Source organism: Oncorhynchus kisutch, linkage group LG13 (genome assembly GCF_002021735.2).
Source record: "Oncorhynchus kisutch isolate 150728-3 linkage group LG13, Okis_V2, whole genome shotgun sequence".
In the NCBI taxonomy this organism is placed as follows: Eukaryota; Metazoa; Chordata; class Actinopteri; order Salmoniformes; family Salmonidae; genus Oncorhynchus; species Oncorhynchus kisutch.
The window spans coordinates 71204646-71219645 of NC_034186.2; the positions used below are offsets into that span (position 1 = coordinate 71204646).

Consider the following 15000-nt stretch of genomic DNA (forward strand, 5'->3'; position numbering starts at 1 on the left):
ATTTACACCACGCGGGTATTTACAGTACATCCTAACCTACGCCGGGGTTACAGTTAGTCAATTGGGCCAAAGCTGACCTATAGTAAAGTTAAGTGTCCTCCCCCTATATTCCCCTCTGCTCCCGCGCCTCCCCTCTATATCGCTTTGTAAACTGTGTCTAAATGCTAAATTCCCGGATCAATTTTTTTCATTCAATCGCTCCCCATCCCCTCGCTCCCTCTGCCCCTGCTTCTGTCCCCTGAAATGGTGTGAAGTACTGTGTCCTCGTGTTGTGATGTAGTGTGTCCTGTCGACTGTGTGTGTGTGTGTTTGAGGATGTGTGCTTGCGTGCGTGCACGTGCGTGTATGTGCGTTTGCCAGGCCAAGAATAAGATTCAGAAACTCACATGTAAAGACAGAAAATAATGTCTAGACAACAAATCAACTGCTTTTTGGCTCAACATTATATTCATGTCATGGAGACCATGTATGTAATAAATCAACCTACAACAGGAGGTCCAAAAGAGTAAAGACAGAACCCTATACAACAGAATGGTGCCATATAGTGAAGGTTGTACAAGAAGAATGCATCAGAGTACACATGTATCTGTTTTCCTAAATAGAACCAGCTGCAGCCCATATGGCCACAGTGCTTTCATTTCCCATGCATGGTCTCTGTTGCCTACATGTCCCTCAGTCAGATCTCCTCATGTATAGTCACTGTCTGCCAACACACACAACACAACAACCAGTATGGACCACCTCTACCCCACAACTCTCTCTCTCCCTCACTCTCACTTTTCCTTTTTCTATTTCTCTTTCGTTCTGTCCTCTATCCCTCTTTTTATTGTGCCATTTTCTGCCACTTTGGTCCAAGAAAAGGAGGCCGTAATGCAATCTCTCCCCCTCTCCGCCCCCTGCTGTGAGGGAGAGTAGTTTGGCCTGTGTGCTGGCCCAGGGAGAAGGGGGCCAGGGAGAAGGGGGAGAGACAGGGTCAAGGTGAGCTCTAATACACTATTGATCCACCCCAATTGAAAACCTGATGGAAATTTTACCCCCCTCTCTGTTTTTCTTCCCTCTCTCTCGCTCTCTTCCTCCACTCTCTCCCTCTCTTCCTCTCCCTCTGTCTCTATTTCTCTCCCGCCCTTCTCTTTCTCTTGTCTTTTTTTCTTCCTGTGTGTATCCTCTTCTGTGTCCTTGTCTTCCTCTTTTTGGTGTCTCCATCCCTGTTTCTCTTGGCTTAATGTCTCTTTCAGCCACTGACGGCGCTCTCTTGTTATCTCTCTATCGCTTGCTCTCTTTCACCATCTAACTCCACCCCCCCCCCTCTCTCCATCCCTCTCTCTCCTCTCTTTGGTTCCATGCTTTTCAAACCATGTCTCTGATAATTTCCTCTCCTTTTGTCTCCTTTCTGTATCTCCCTGGATCCCTCACTCTGACCTTTCCTCTGTTTCCCTGTATATCCTTTCCTATTTCTCTCTCCCTCTTCCTTCCCCGTTCTCTCTCATCCTCACTCCCTCTTTCACTCTGTGTCAGATGCTCCGTTTCAGTCTAGACTAGTGCATATTGATTCCTACGGCCGCTGCATGCAGTGTACAGGTTAGGGAGACCTCTGCTACAGTGTATTAAACGCCACAAATGCTTTGGAGACAGAGCTGGGGACACGCCTCCCCTGCAAGAGCCAGTCAATACAACCTCCCTCTGTCAACACAGGCCAAATGTAACGCTCTCTCTATCTGGGGTATCCAGTGGCGTGTATTCATGGATGCCAAGGGAAGCCAGGCTTCCCCAAAAAAGAAAAAACATACAAAATAATAATTTATCTTTCATCTCGCTGTGTTGCATACATTTCCTTCAATTCACAAGAGGCTGGATGTATCTCACCAGAGAAAGCATCTGGGCGAAGGAAACATGGCTCCTCTGTCTCAGTATATGTAGCAAATCTATCTGATGCTGTCTGGTCATAAAGAGTATGACATTGTAACAAGAAAGGGAAGCCAGTAAGCCTTGATAAAAAAATATATAAAATATTAGCCAACCAGCGTTTAGCTAAACTATGTGAGCTCAACTGTGAATGGTCCTGGTGCACCAGAAAAAAAGTGGCAAGGGAATTATTATTATTTTATTTAACCTTTATTTAACTAGGCAAGTCAGTTAAGAACAAATTCTTATTTATAATGACAGCCTACCCCGGCCAAACCTGGACGACGTTTGGCCAATTGCGCCCCGCCCTATGGGACTCCCAATCTATGGGACTCCCAAACACGGCCGGATGTGATACAGCCGGTACTGTGATACAGCCAGGGTCTGTAGTGACGCCTCTTGCACTGAGATGCAGTGCCTTAGACCGCATTGACAGAAAAAAGTTGAATTGTTGCATCTCATTGTGTTGTTGTTCTCTGGTGGCTAACTAGCTCACTTAAACCGACCCTTTCCTAAATTATCCATGGATGGAGATATGGATTTAGACTCGTGGTTTTACTTAAATTCTCCATACTGGCTAATGATTATAACGGTGATTCTGATCCAACCATAAATTCAGACATTGCACCCCTGGCCTGAGAGGATGGAAATTCAACATGTAACTAGATGTTTTATGCTAATGTTAACTAGCTGGCCTGCCACATCGTAGCCCATGAAAGGAAGTTAGGCTAGTAAGCAAGTATTTTAGCCAGGTAGCCTAGAACAACAACAACTAAAAGCGTGTACTGTATGACAGTCATAGACCATTTAGGCAACATGAAAGAGGAGGATGGCATTGGTGTTTCTCTACCAGTAGGGTCAGTCAACATGATTTTTTCTACTTGCACACACACAGAGAGAGAGAGAGAGAAATCAGTACCATGGACAGCCACATGATATTTAGCTTATGTTGATTGGACTAAATTGTTTTCGGTATCTTTTAGTTGTAACTATATTAGATTAAGCATAGGTGATTTGATGATGTTGAAGTTGAAATGGTGCTGGAATAGTGGAGGCTCCTGTTTTCTTTGGGACCTGCAGTCCGCTGTTCTAAATCAATAGTTGTTCAGTAGTCCAAAAATGTGGGAAACGTTACCTTGCTTGACCCTGCTGTAGGTCATGTAACTTTGTTACATGCAATTTGTTTCGTGGACCTCACCAGACAGATGTTGCTCTCTTGTTTTGTGATGAAACAATTGTGTGGTTGAATTTATTCTGCCACTGTGTCTTCTTATTGTCTCGGCCTTGGGCCTATAAACAGTGTCAAAGCACATGAACTCACGGGTTATAGAGCAAACAACACAATTATCACAACACAGAGATTGTAATATTACTTTTTTTTCTGGATTGGCTTCTCCAGTGATTTGACCCACGCACTGCTACTGGGGGTATCATACATGGACTGGGTGGCCCATAGGATAGAATGTATACCCATAGAATGGGAATGAGAACCCTGTATATCTCAATGCGCTGGCCATTCTGTGCAGCCCTAATGGTGTGTTATGGTTGTTTTAAGGATGGTAAATAATGGTACAACTTCATTTAAATCTCAAACATCATGCAACCGAATCCAATTCAAGCCAACAACTTTCTCATTAAGACTGTGAGTAAACACCAGTTACAGTAGATAGACACAACGAGAACAAGGAACCAAGCAATACAGATCATCTCAAACCCTTTCCCCTACTTAGCAACCCTGTTCTCTCTCTCTCTCTCCCTCGCTCTCTCTGCAGAGCTGGCTCCTATCTGAGGTGTGCTGAGTGAGAGATAAAGCGTGAGTGTGCATCTATGTGTCTCTGTGTGTGTGTGATTTATGTTCTGTTGTGTATATGTCAGGCGGGAGTGCTATCAGGACCACAATCTCCCAATAGACGCACCAATGCTACAGGGACGACGGGGCCCTCTGTCCACCCCAGGACCCCGATACACATCTGGAACAACACAACCCAGAGAGCAGAGCACGACGGCTGGGGGCTGAGGGTGGAGAGGGGGAAGGAGGAAGGAGAGGGGGGAAAGGGCCTACTTTTCATCTATATGCACCAGAGTTACCCTCCTCTCTCCTCTTTCTCACCTTCAGTAGAAAGAGATTGCCCCTCCACCTCCTACATCACTGTATTAGATGGATGTCAGGTATGCGTATATGACTGTAAGGGAGTCAGGTGCAGGAGAGCAGATATTGGGTAGCCAACGGAGCCTTTTATTTAGGCGAACCAAAAGCACACGGCAAAGTGAACACGAAATAACAATTCGGGTTAACATAACCCAGCACAACAGACTAACGTGCAAATAACATGAAACAGAATAAACAATACGGGTTAACATAACCCAGCACAACAGACTAACGTGCACATAACATGAAACAGAATAAACAATACCACACAAAGACATGGGGGAAACAGAGGGTTAAATACACAACACATAATAAGGGAAATGAGAACCAGGTGTGTGGGAAAACAAGACAAGACAAATGGAAAATGAAAAATGGATCGGCGATGGCTAGAAGACCGAAGACGTCGACCGCCGCCCGAACAAGGAGAGGCATGGACTTCGGCAGAAGTCGTGACAATGGAAGACCGGGATTCAACGTATGCAGAGTTTACCGTGAATGTGGTCTCTGCTTACGCAGGGACATTACCTTTACAACGTGCATTGAGGACAAAGCGTGATCGGGTTGAATCCCGGCCTATGTCTACCGCCTGTTTACAAGGTCATAGTTTTGATTATAGCTGACTATTGAGAATAGAGCTGTATTATGTGGAGTGTGGTGGTTCCCACCTACCACCTCTCATTCTCCTCCCTCCCTTTCTCTCTCTCTGATTCCCCCTCCTCTCTAGGAAGGAATCAGTCTCACCTTAATTGCTGTTAAATCGGATTAATGACTGACCCAGGACATGTTGACTTAACAATCTCTCCTAGTAAATCTCCCCTCTTCCCGTACATCACTTATATACACTCGTCTTCATCCTCGCTCTCTCTGAGTCACTCTCTCTGTCTGTCTGTGTCACCCATCTTACCTCACCCACCTCATCTCTCTGTCTGAGTCACCCATTTTACCCAACCCACCTCATCTCTCTCTGTCTGAGTCACCCATCTTACCCCACCCACCTCATCTCTCTCTGTCTGAGTCCCCCATCTTACCCATCTCATCTCTCTCTGTCTGAGTCCCCCATCTTACCCACCTCATCTCTCTCTGTCTGAGTCCCCCATCTTACCCATCTCATCTCTCTCTGTCTGTGTCCCCCATCTTACCCACCTCATCTCTCTCTGTCTGAGTCCCCCATCTTACCCCACCCATCTCTCTCTGTCTGAGTCCCCCATCTTACCCCACCCACCTCCTCTCTCTCTCTGTCTGAGTCACACATCTTACCCCACCCACCTCCTCTCTCTCTCTGTCTGAGTCACACATCTTACCCCACCCACCTCATCTGTTCTCCAACACCCTTACCATTTCGTTTACACTCTTTACAGTTCTTGCCCACTGCTTCTTCTTGACAGTCGTTAATGTTTTGCCAGTTATGAGCTCTTTCCCTCTTTCCCTCTCTCCTTCTTTTTCCTTCTCTCTCACTGTCTCTCTGTCTTGCCTGCATGGCATGTTGGAGTGTGTGTGTGTGTGTGTGTGTGTGTGTGTGTGTGTGTGTGTGTGTGTGTGTGTGTGTGTGTGTGTGTGTGTTAGCACCCATCGATGTGGGCCTGTCATTGCCTCCTAAGTGCTTTGGCAATACTAGGGATCTGCTGTCATGCCAGTGCGACTAATCTCAATCGAATTACATTGAGCTCGTATTGAGACGGCGGGAAGGGACATGAGCGTGTGTCTGGATGCTCGGCCAAGCAGCTCCCTCAGTCACACACAGTAGCACAGTCTGGAAGTCAGTCTGTCTGGTGGATGGTCTGCTCTTTGTCTGTCTCTGTGTCTGTCTGTCTGTCTTTCTATCCGCGGTCTCTTGTTTTTTCCTCTCCAACCATCGGTCTTTCTATGCCATCTCTCAGTCTCTCTCCACCATCAGTCCATCTGTCTTTCTATGCCATCTCTCAGTCTCTCTCCACCATCAGTCCATCTGTCTTTCTATGCCATCTCTCAGTCTCTCTCCACCATCAGTCCATATGTCTTTCTATGCCATCTCTCAGTCTCTCTCCACCATCAGTCCATCTGTCTTTCTATGCCATCTCTCAGTCTCTCTCCACCCTCAGTCCATCTGTCTTTCTATGCCATCTCTCAGTCTCTCTCCACCCTCAGTCCATCTGTCTTTCTATGCCATCTCTGTCTCTTACTGTATTCTCTCCACCATCAGTCCATCTGTCTTTCTATGCCATCTCTCAGTCTCTTACTGTATTCTCTCCACCATCAGTCCATCTGTCTTTCTATGCCATCTCTCAGTCTCTTACTGTATTCTCTCCACCATCAGTCCATCTGTCTTTCTATGCCATCTCTCAGTCTCTCTTACTGTATTCTCTCCACCATCAGTCCATCTGTGTCAATGTCTGGATAGAAAGAGCAGTATGCATTTCACGCATAAGGATTAGCCATTATCAAAGTCCACTAAAGCATTAATGTTTTTTGACATCACTGTCAAAGCGATAATTATGACTCAGCGAAAGAAACCCCCTAAATAAAATGAACTTGGGTTGAGCAATTTCATTAAGTCCTTTCAAAGAGCAGAAGGTTTATCAACTGAGGCAATGCTATAGTTTAGACATTCTTCTCAAGGGCGTGAGGACAGAGAAAGTGGGTCCATTTCTAAACCACTGCCACTTTTAAAAAAAGTTCAAAACGAAGGAAAGTCTCCGACTAGCTTTGTGTTCTAAAGCTCATTTTCCTCTTTGTTGCTCGGTCTTATTGTTGGACTAACATCCTACTGCCCCATGAGTGCTTCAGAAATCTGCCAATCATACAAGGTTTGCTTTTTTCAACTTTACACATTAACTCTCTACTAAGTTTACACAAGCTGCCAAAAATAAGGTCAAAACCATAACTGCTAAGTATACTCTTCCTGTCCAAATTAATCCAAGAAACATTTAGAAAGAGCTTGAATCGGTTATCTTTCTCTGTGTGAATATAATGTAGAAGTAGATATGGCCCTGTTGCTATGTCCATGATGCTATGTCCATGATGCTATGTCCATGATGCTATGTCCATGTGGCTATGTCCATGATGCTATGTCCATGTGGCTATGTCCATGATGCTATGTCCATGTGGCTATGCCCATGATGCTATGTCCATGTGGCTATGTCCATGTGGCTATGTCCATGATGCTATGTCCATGTGGCTATGTCCATGATGCTATGTCCATGTGGCTATGTCCATGATGCTATGTCCATGATGCTATGTCCATGATGCTATGTCCATGTGGCTATGTCCATGAGGCTATGTCCATGTGGCTATGTCCATGAGGCTATGTCCATGTGGCTATGTCCATGAGGCTATGTCCATGTGGCTATGTCCATGATGCTATGTCCATGAGGCTATGTCCATGTGGCTATGTCCATGATGCTATGTCCATGATGCTATGTCCATGATGCTATGTCCATGTGGCTATGTCCATGTGGCTATGTCCATGATGCTATGTCCATGTGGCTATGTCCATGATGCTATGTCCATGATGCTATGTCCATGATGCTATGTCCATGTGGCTATGTCCATGATGCTATGTCCATGATGCTATGTCCATGATGCTATGTCCATGTGGCTATGTCCATGATGCTATGTCCATGATGCTATGTCCATGAGGCTATGTCCATGAGGCTATGTCCATGTGGCTATGTCCATGTGGCTATGTCCATGTGGCTATGTCCATGATGTTATGTCCATGTGGCTATGTCCATGTTGCTATGTCCATGATGCTATGTCCATGTGGCTATGTCCATGTGGCTATGTCCATGTGGCTATGTCCATGTTGCTATGTCCATGATGCTATGTCCATGTGGCTATGTCCATGATGCTATGTCCATGTGGCTATGTCCATGTTGCTATGTCCATGTTGCTATGTCCATGTTGCTATGTCCATGTTGCTATGTCCATGTTGCTATGTCCATGATGCTATGTCCATGTGGCTATGTCCATGATGCTATGTCCATGATGCTATGTCCATGTGGCTATGTCCATGATGCTATGTCCATGTGGCTATGTCCATGTTGCTATGTCCATGTTGCTATGTCCATGTTGCTATGTCCATGTTGCTATGTCCATGTTGCTATGTCCATGATGCTATGTCCATGATGCTATGTCCATGTTGCTATGTCCATGTTGCTATGTCCATGATGCTATGTCCATGTGCTATGTCCATGTTGCTATGTCCCTCCACTTACAACTTCAACGCCCATTTGCTGTAACCCATTTACTTTCCTATTTTCTCTCCCTCTCTCTTCCCCTCTCTCTTTCTCTCTCTCCCCCTCTCTCTTTCTCTCTCTCCCCTCTCTCTTTCTCTCTCCCCCCTCTCTCTTTCTCTCTCTCTTTCTCTCCCTCTCCCCTCTCTTTCTCTCTCCCCCTCTTTCTCTCTGCCCCTCTCTCTTTCTCTCTCTCCCCCTCTCTCTTTCTCTCTCTCCCCTCTCTCTCTCTCTCCCCCTCTCTCTTTCTCTCCCTCTCCCCCTCTCTTTCTCTCTCCCCCTCTCTCTTTCTCTCTGCCCCTCTCTCTTTCTCTCTGCCCCTCTCTCTTTCTCTCTGCCCTCTCTCTTTCTCTCTCTCTCTCTCCCCCTCTCGCTTTCTCTCTCTCTCCCCCTATCGCTTCTCTCTCCCCCTTTCTCTACCTCTCTCTCTCTCCCTCTCCCTCCCTCTCTCTCTCTCTCTCTCTCTCTTTACCTCTCCCTCTCTTTCTACCTCCCGCTTTCTCTCTCCCTCTCCTCCCCTCTTTCTTTGTCTCTGCCTCCCTCACTCGCTCTCTCCTCTTCTCGCTCTCTTCTTTCTCTCTTTCTCCAGTCAGGATTAAACATTTATCTCTGCGGTTCTCCTCTCCTTTGGCCCTAAACGCCGTGTGGATGATAAGAGTCGCTGGGATTTGTCAAATTGTGTGCCATCGATTAACTGACCTTTCACGCCTGCGAGTCTCTCAGCCACTCCACTAACTGCAGACAGGCCAGATAGAGAGATAGATGGATACATCTCGCTGTTATTATTGTGTACAAGTTTGTAGTTACCAGGTGTGCTGGGGAGAGAGGACAGTGGTAGGGGGGCGAGGAGAAAGAGATGAGGGAAAGGGAGGGGGTAGAGGAGACAGGGGGGGGGGAGAGATAGACACAGGGAGAGGGACTGAATAGTCCTTCAATTGTCCTATAGGTGCAGTATGTATGGGGATAACTGTATGCATTGAAGAGAGGTTATAGGTATTTTGAGCTCTGCTACCCTAACTGCATTATACAATCAGGTCAAGAGAACTACGTTTTTCTCTTATAACATACGAAACAAAATGGCTTCGATATCTTGCTTTTATTCACTATTGAGCTTATCACTTTAGGCAGACAGTGCTGATCAAAGCTCAAAGGGCATTGTGAAACCCATTCAGTATGAGGTGCAGTCACATTGGTTCAATTATAATGAGAAAATCATTTTACTTTCCCTTTTTGCAAATGCTTAGCTATAATGTTTTATTGACATGATAACAAGTATTGTCAATAGGTCTATTTCAGTCATATAGTTTAATAATAAAGCAACAAGTTGAAACATCAAAAACATGATTCCTTTTGGATAAACATTGGTAAATACATTCAGTTAGTGAGAGACAGTAGTCTTAACTGAAAAGCTAGAAGGGGTATTGTCATCAATGGAGCGGGCTGCCACCAACCTGGACTCCCGCGTCGCCCCGCCTCAGAGATGCACCTGAGGCCGAAGCCCGAATTCCAAACACCGCACTGAACTGGACCTCTCTGGGCTGCGCTGGTTCTGGACGGAGAGACGAGGGAAGTCCCGCGTCGCACTATAAGTGATGGTACACTAAAAAATAAATAGTTCCGTTCAACTTATTTGTGATTTAACCCATTTAAATAATACATGTATTTTAGTTCATTAACGAGATAAGGCTAATTCCATATGTAGCCTGTTGTTGGCCCTATAACCACGTCCAACACCAACCCCACGTCATGTTGGCTATGAATTTGCCTCATCATGGCCTAGTGCTTCCCCAAAAGAGAAGACACTCTTGGGGAAGAAATAATCAAACACACGACAAAGTGGAAGAGATTCGTGCTTTCTTCCAGTTGAACAGAACCGTCCCTGGGACTTGAGTTGTGTCCGGGAGGGCCACTTCAGCCTCTACATCACAGAAGAGCACAATGACAGGTGGAACCACTCCACCCATCCGATCAATCACCTTATTTACTCTTGACTGTCATGGCGAGAGGAGAGGAGACGGGTGGACTGGTGAGATGAGACAGGGGTAGCCTACTGGCTCAGGCAACGAGTATTCCCTGGAATTGAATGCCGCGCATCATCACTGAAGTGGGCCTCCTAGCGTCTCATACACTATCGACAGGGCGCTTGCCTTCCTCGACACTGTATTGACCGTACTAACTAGCTGCACTTTGATCATACCAAATTAGCTTCCAGATGCAAGACATTAAGGATAATAACGTTTTCAGAAATCAAACCACACGGCGCTCATTTCCAAGTAGGCCGAGGCGTTTTACCCCGAATATTTGATGGCGCTATTAGCATTAGAACGTAGATTGTGGCTGAGAAGCAACATTCAACTACGAGGCTTTCAAAACACTGGTATCGAGCCTGAAATAAATGAGAAGGTGAATAGCGGTGCCATGCATGGGCAAATGTTTGACCTTCAAAACTTGCTATAATTCTACAAATGCATTTCCTGAATTTAAATATATTATCATTCCCCTTTGTGTATTCAAAGTTTCATATATGTGAAATGGCTCCTATATGTAAGGTGTTATATGTATGGAAAAAATATCAAGAAAATATCCAGAAATATCAGAGGAAAATTCAGCCTTTAGAAGTGGAGAAATGTCAGATTATGCATTTTCCCTCAGTGGATTGATTAACATGACGATATTGACCTCAACAGGTCACGTTAAAGCCAGGCGAGACGGCAGCTCGATATGACAGACTTTTTGGACAACTGCATGTGCAGGCATTTTGTGGGCGACATACTTTAAATTGGTAATTGAAGAATATAATATATTTAAAATGTAATAGTTCATTTTGGAGTTCATTGTCGACATATTATATTGTTGTATGCCTTTACATATTAGTTTTGTATCAGAAATTATGGGATTAGAATGTATTATTTTGTAAAATACCGTTTTAACGTTGTAACAATTACATCTGTCATTATTGCAATATATTAAAATGTAATAATACTAATACTAATGATAATACTAATAATACTAGCCTACTACTACTACCACCACTAATAATTATAATAGCCTACGTGTTTGCCATAACGGCACACAAATAGGCCTACCAAAATGTGAGAAATTGTTATTTATTATTCATTTATTTAATCGATTCGAATTAAGTTAGAAACAACCTAAACTAAAATCACCGATAGCTTACAACAAATGTAGCCTAATTGGACAGGTGAAGAACTTCTAGCCCAAATTCAAGACGAGGGGGGGAGGGAGGGCAGGGTGAGTGATGTGGGGAGAGATTTCCCCAAATGCCATTTAATGTCGGAAGTATTTCTACCAAATACTGATAAGTGAAAGATAGAGGCAGCCGGGAATAGGCGGCACAAACCGCGGAAATAATTAAATGAATGGTCAGTTTGGAGATGAGAGAAAATGAGGTTTGAGACTTCCACCTAAGCACTGCAAAACTAAACCAAGACAAAACTAAACCAAGACAAAACTACAAAAGACAAAACAAAAATGTACAGAAATAATGTAACTTTCTAAGTGAACAATATACATAGAATATTTAAAAAAAAGTGGAATACAGTAAGTGAAAGTGCAGGGGAATTTTTTGGTTTCACAATTTCGGGCATTTAGTCGTTCAAAAATATATCCTTAACACAGCTTTCTGACTTCCTTTTTTCATGGATAAAAATCTGCACTGTTATAACTCTTTCTGTACACTATTTTTCGTAATTGATGCTGAATTAAATTAAATAGATTATTATTATTATTATTCAGCTCTTATCATTATTATTATGATTATTCAATATGCACCGCATTGTCATTCTCGTCACCATTGTTAGGTCTATATCATAGTAATAGCAATGCAGACGATTAGAAGAGCAGCCCTATAGTCTATTAAAATGAAGACAACTTTAATTTAAGCCTTGAACTCAGCAACTCACAGTAGATGCTTGTGAGCAGTGGCAAAGTTGTGCAAAGTTAGATGATATACTGAATAATTGAACAGAGAAAAAAATAAACATTCGGTCGGGTTAGGTGGACCTATTGATCTATCTCTTAATCTGGAATAGTTACATGCATCTATTGATTTATAAACACTGTTTATCTAGAAATGTACTGGCACAAATAATTGATAAGGTAACCCACGGCGCCCATAAATATGCATCAACGTTTCACCAGGGTAAACAACATTTTTTTTGGGGGGGGGGGCAAGTCAAGTCAAGCAGAGGCTAGATTATTCCAAAAGATTTGAGGGTTTTCTCTGCGTCTATATCGCAGCCAGGTAACCCGTGATCAGCATCTCCAACTCCCATCCAGGCTAACATGAAAGCGCACACACACAAAAGCAAATAAAGTCACAATACCACTTATTGAAACTGTTTATGTTTCCGCACAAGACGACTTTGAACTTCCTGTGATACTCGTAAAATAAAATAATATTATAGTCGATTATATTCTAATAAACATGTTATTATTTTTATTTTTTTTAAATCATGTGAACATTCAAATTTGAATATTTTATTTTCAACTATATGGTGTCCCTATCACAACAAATAACAGCATTGTAAACATGTGGGGGTATTATCTAAAGCCTGAAACACAAACTTTAGGTCTGATTTTGGATACCCAACCGTTTTGTTATAATCATCCGCAAACGTCTACTCGCGCAATGATGAATGGGTCTGCCAAAATCACAGTTTCCCTTGCATGTTACATGTATTTGCATCCTGGCTCACCAGAGCGTGAAAAAGATGACACAAAGACAAATGCATCCGCGGCCAAACATTACATACACTTTGTGAAGGTAAATTAGGCTGGGTCACTCATACAGACAGATAGAGAGATACACACACACAGCCCAGGCGGCGCATAGCCGACATTAGACGCCTCTTGCTAGCCGTGTGAGTGCCTGTTTAATTGACTGATTGATACTGTGGTGTGGAGGTGAGGGTTAGACGTAAAGCGTTAACAAATAGAGACACTTAACGGCTAATCCGGGCCAGCACAGACAGCTCTGCGCGGGAGACAACTTCCCCCTCCGCAAGACGGGAGAGCAGCAGTGGTCTCACATGCATGCTGGGCTGGTGAAGACGGGAGACTCAAATGTGATCCCCCCAAAACTAGCCTATTTACAATTTGTTCACTATTTCAGGTAGGCTACTATATGCAGACTGGAAGTCAACTAGGAATTATCAAAACTAAAATAAACAGTGATATAGGATAGTTAATCGAATCGAATCTAAAGTAGCATTTAAAAGCTCAGCCTAATAACAATAATAATACTACTAATAAAATCCCAATAATATTGGTTTCAGTCACTTGACAACACAACAAAAAGTAAACTCATAAAAGAAAACACATATCCAAAATCTAACAAACAATCATATACTTTTCTAAAACTAAAGCATTTGACGGCCAAAGATATGGCGTTATAAAGACGATGACATACCTCAAGTGTCTTTGCCCAGTAGTTCAGTATTCTTTCAACAGCCAAAGCGTGAGCAGTCTACCTAGGTCTGAGATCACTCTCCAGGCGTTTGTTCCAGTAGCGCACCGAGCCGGGGACCGTGGAAGCAGCACTACACTAACAACCTCGACCGAGGGAACTGACAGAGGGAGGGAGGGAGCGGAGGAGGTGTGCATCTCTCTGTGTGTAAGTAGTTAATTAGTAAATCCCCATTCGCTGTGCCTCGGGTCGGTTTGTTTTCCCCGGTCGACAAGCCGAGAGGAAAGAGAATTTGAAGTAGGATTCGACCCGTTTCCGCTCCTGTGTTTCGTATATGAGGTTTGTGTGTGTGTGTGTCTTTGTGTGTGTGTGTGCACGAGTTTGACTGTGTGTATGTGTGTGTTTTTCCTTTCACGCTCTTCTTTTCAGTCGCGCCGCCACAAGAGGAGCCCCTCTATCTTACCTCCTCACTGGTTAGCCACATATACTTTCTCACCCTTCCTCTATTTTACCAAAATCTTTGTCCATTTTTTTCTACTCAACCGTGCAATTATGCGTCAATTAACAAAGTATTGGGCTATTTTGCACCGCTAACATATTCCCGGATAGGCTTAACCCAATGTCGTCAATTCAACGTCTATTCCACGTTGGTTCAACGCAATTTCTTTGAAATTACGTGGAAACAACGTTGATTCAACCAGTGTGTGCCCATATGGAAGACGTAGAATAAACCCCCCAAATGTACTATTGTGCACTCAGTGACACCGCCAATCATCGTTCTCGGTCGTTATTCTATCCCTTCACATATTCGCTCCCCTCACTATTCTTTCAGACTGAATCCTCACTACTCCTGTACAGATTTAATGCCAGATGATGCCTAGGTTAAAAAAGCATAAGCCACCACCACAGCCATATTTCTAGAGGGAATTCAACATAATAGGTCAAAGAAAAGGTGAAGATATTAAGATACAGTATCATTCACTTTCCCAGTCAACGGCCATTTATTTCCTCTTACCACACATCCAACATTCAATTAAGGGCGTAGGTAAATGTCTCTATGGGACATAATTCCCCAAATATCACTTTATACACCACAATTACTAACATGAGTAAAAAGACATGTAGGGCTGCAAAAGCAAGGCTGTAGCGCTATGCTATACCACACACACACTTGAATGCACGTCCTCAGTCCCATGCCAGCAATCGACTCTGCCCTAACCAACTTTAATTACTTAATTGATCCCCAATCAGCTACTTAATAATCAATTAGGTAAACCTATGGAACTCACTCGAGTGCAGAGAGGTGCAGT

General features: G+C 43.8%; 1 protein-coding gene across 4 annotated transcripts in view; it reads right to left on the reverse strand.

Moving 5' to 3' along the window:
• Nucleotides 1-14658, reverse strand: part of LOC116353127 (ETS domain-containing transcription factor ERF-like) — a 52402-nt gene extending 37744 nt beyond the window's left edge. For 2 of the 4 annotated variants that reach the window (XM_031787116.1, XM_031787114.1), the window contains exons 1-2: nt 13694-14658; nt 9714-9862 (exon numbers count right to left, since the gene is read on the reverse strand). The gene's annotated coding sequence lies outside the window, so the exon portion shown is untranslated. The remainder of the gene's footprint in view (nt 1-9713; nt 9863-13693) is intronic. The other 2 variants (XM_031787117.1, XM_031787115.1) reach the window with 1 other exon arrangement.
• Nucleotides 14659-15000: the final 342 nt, after the last annotated feature.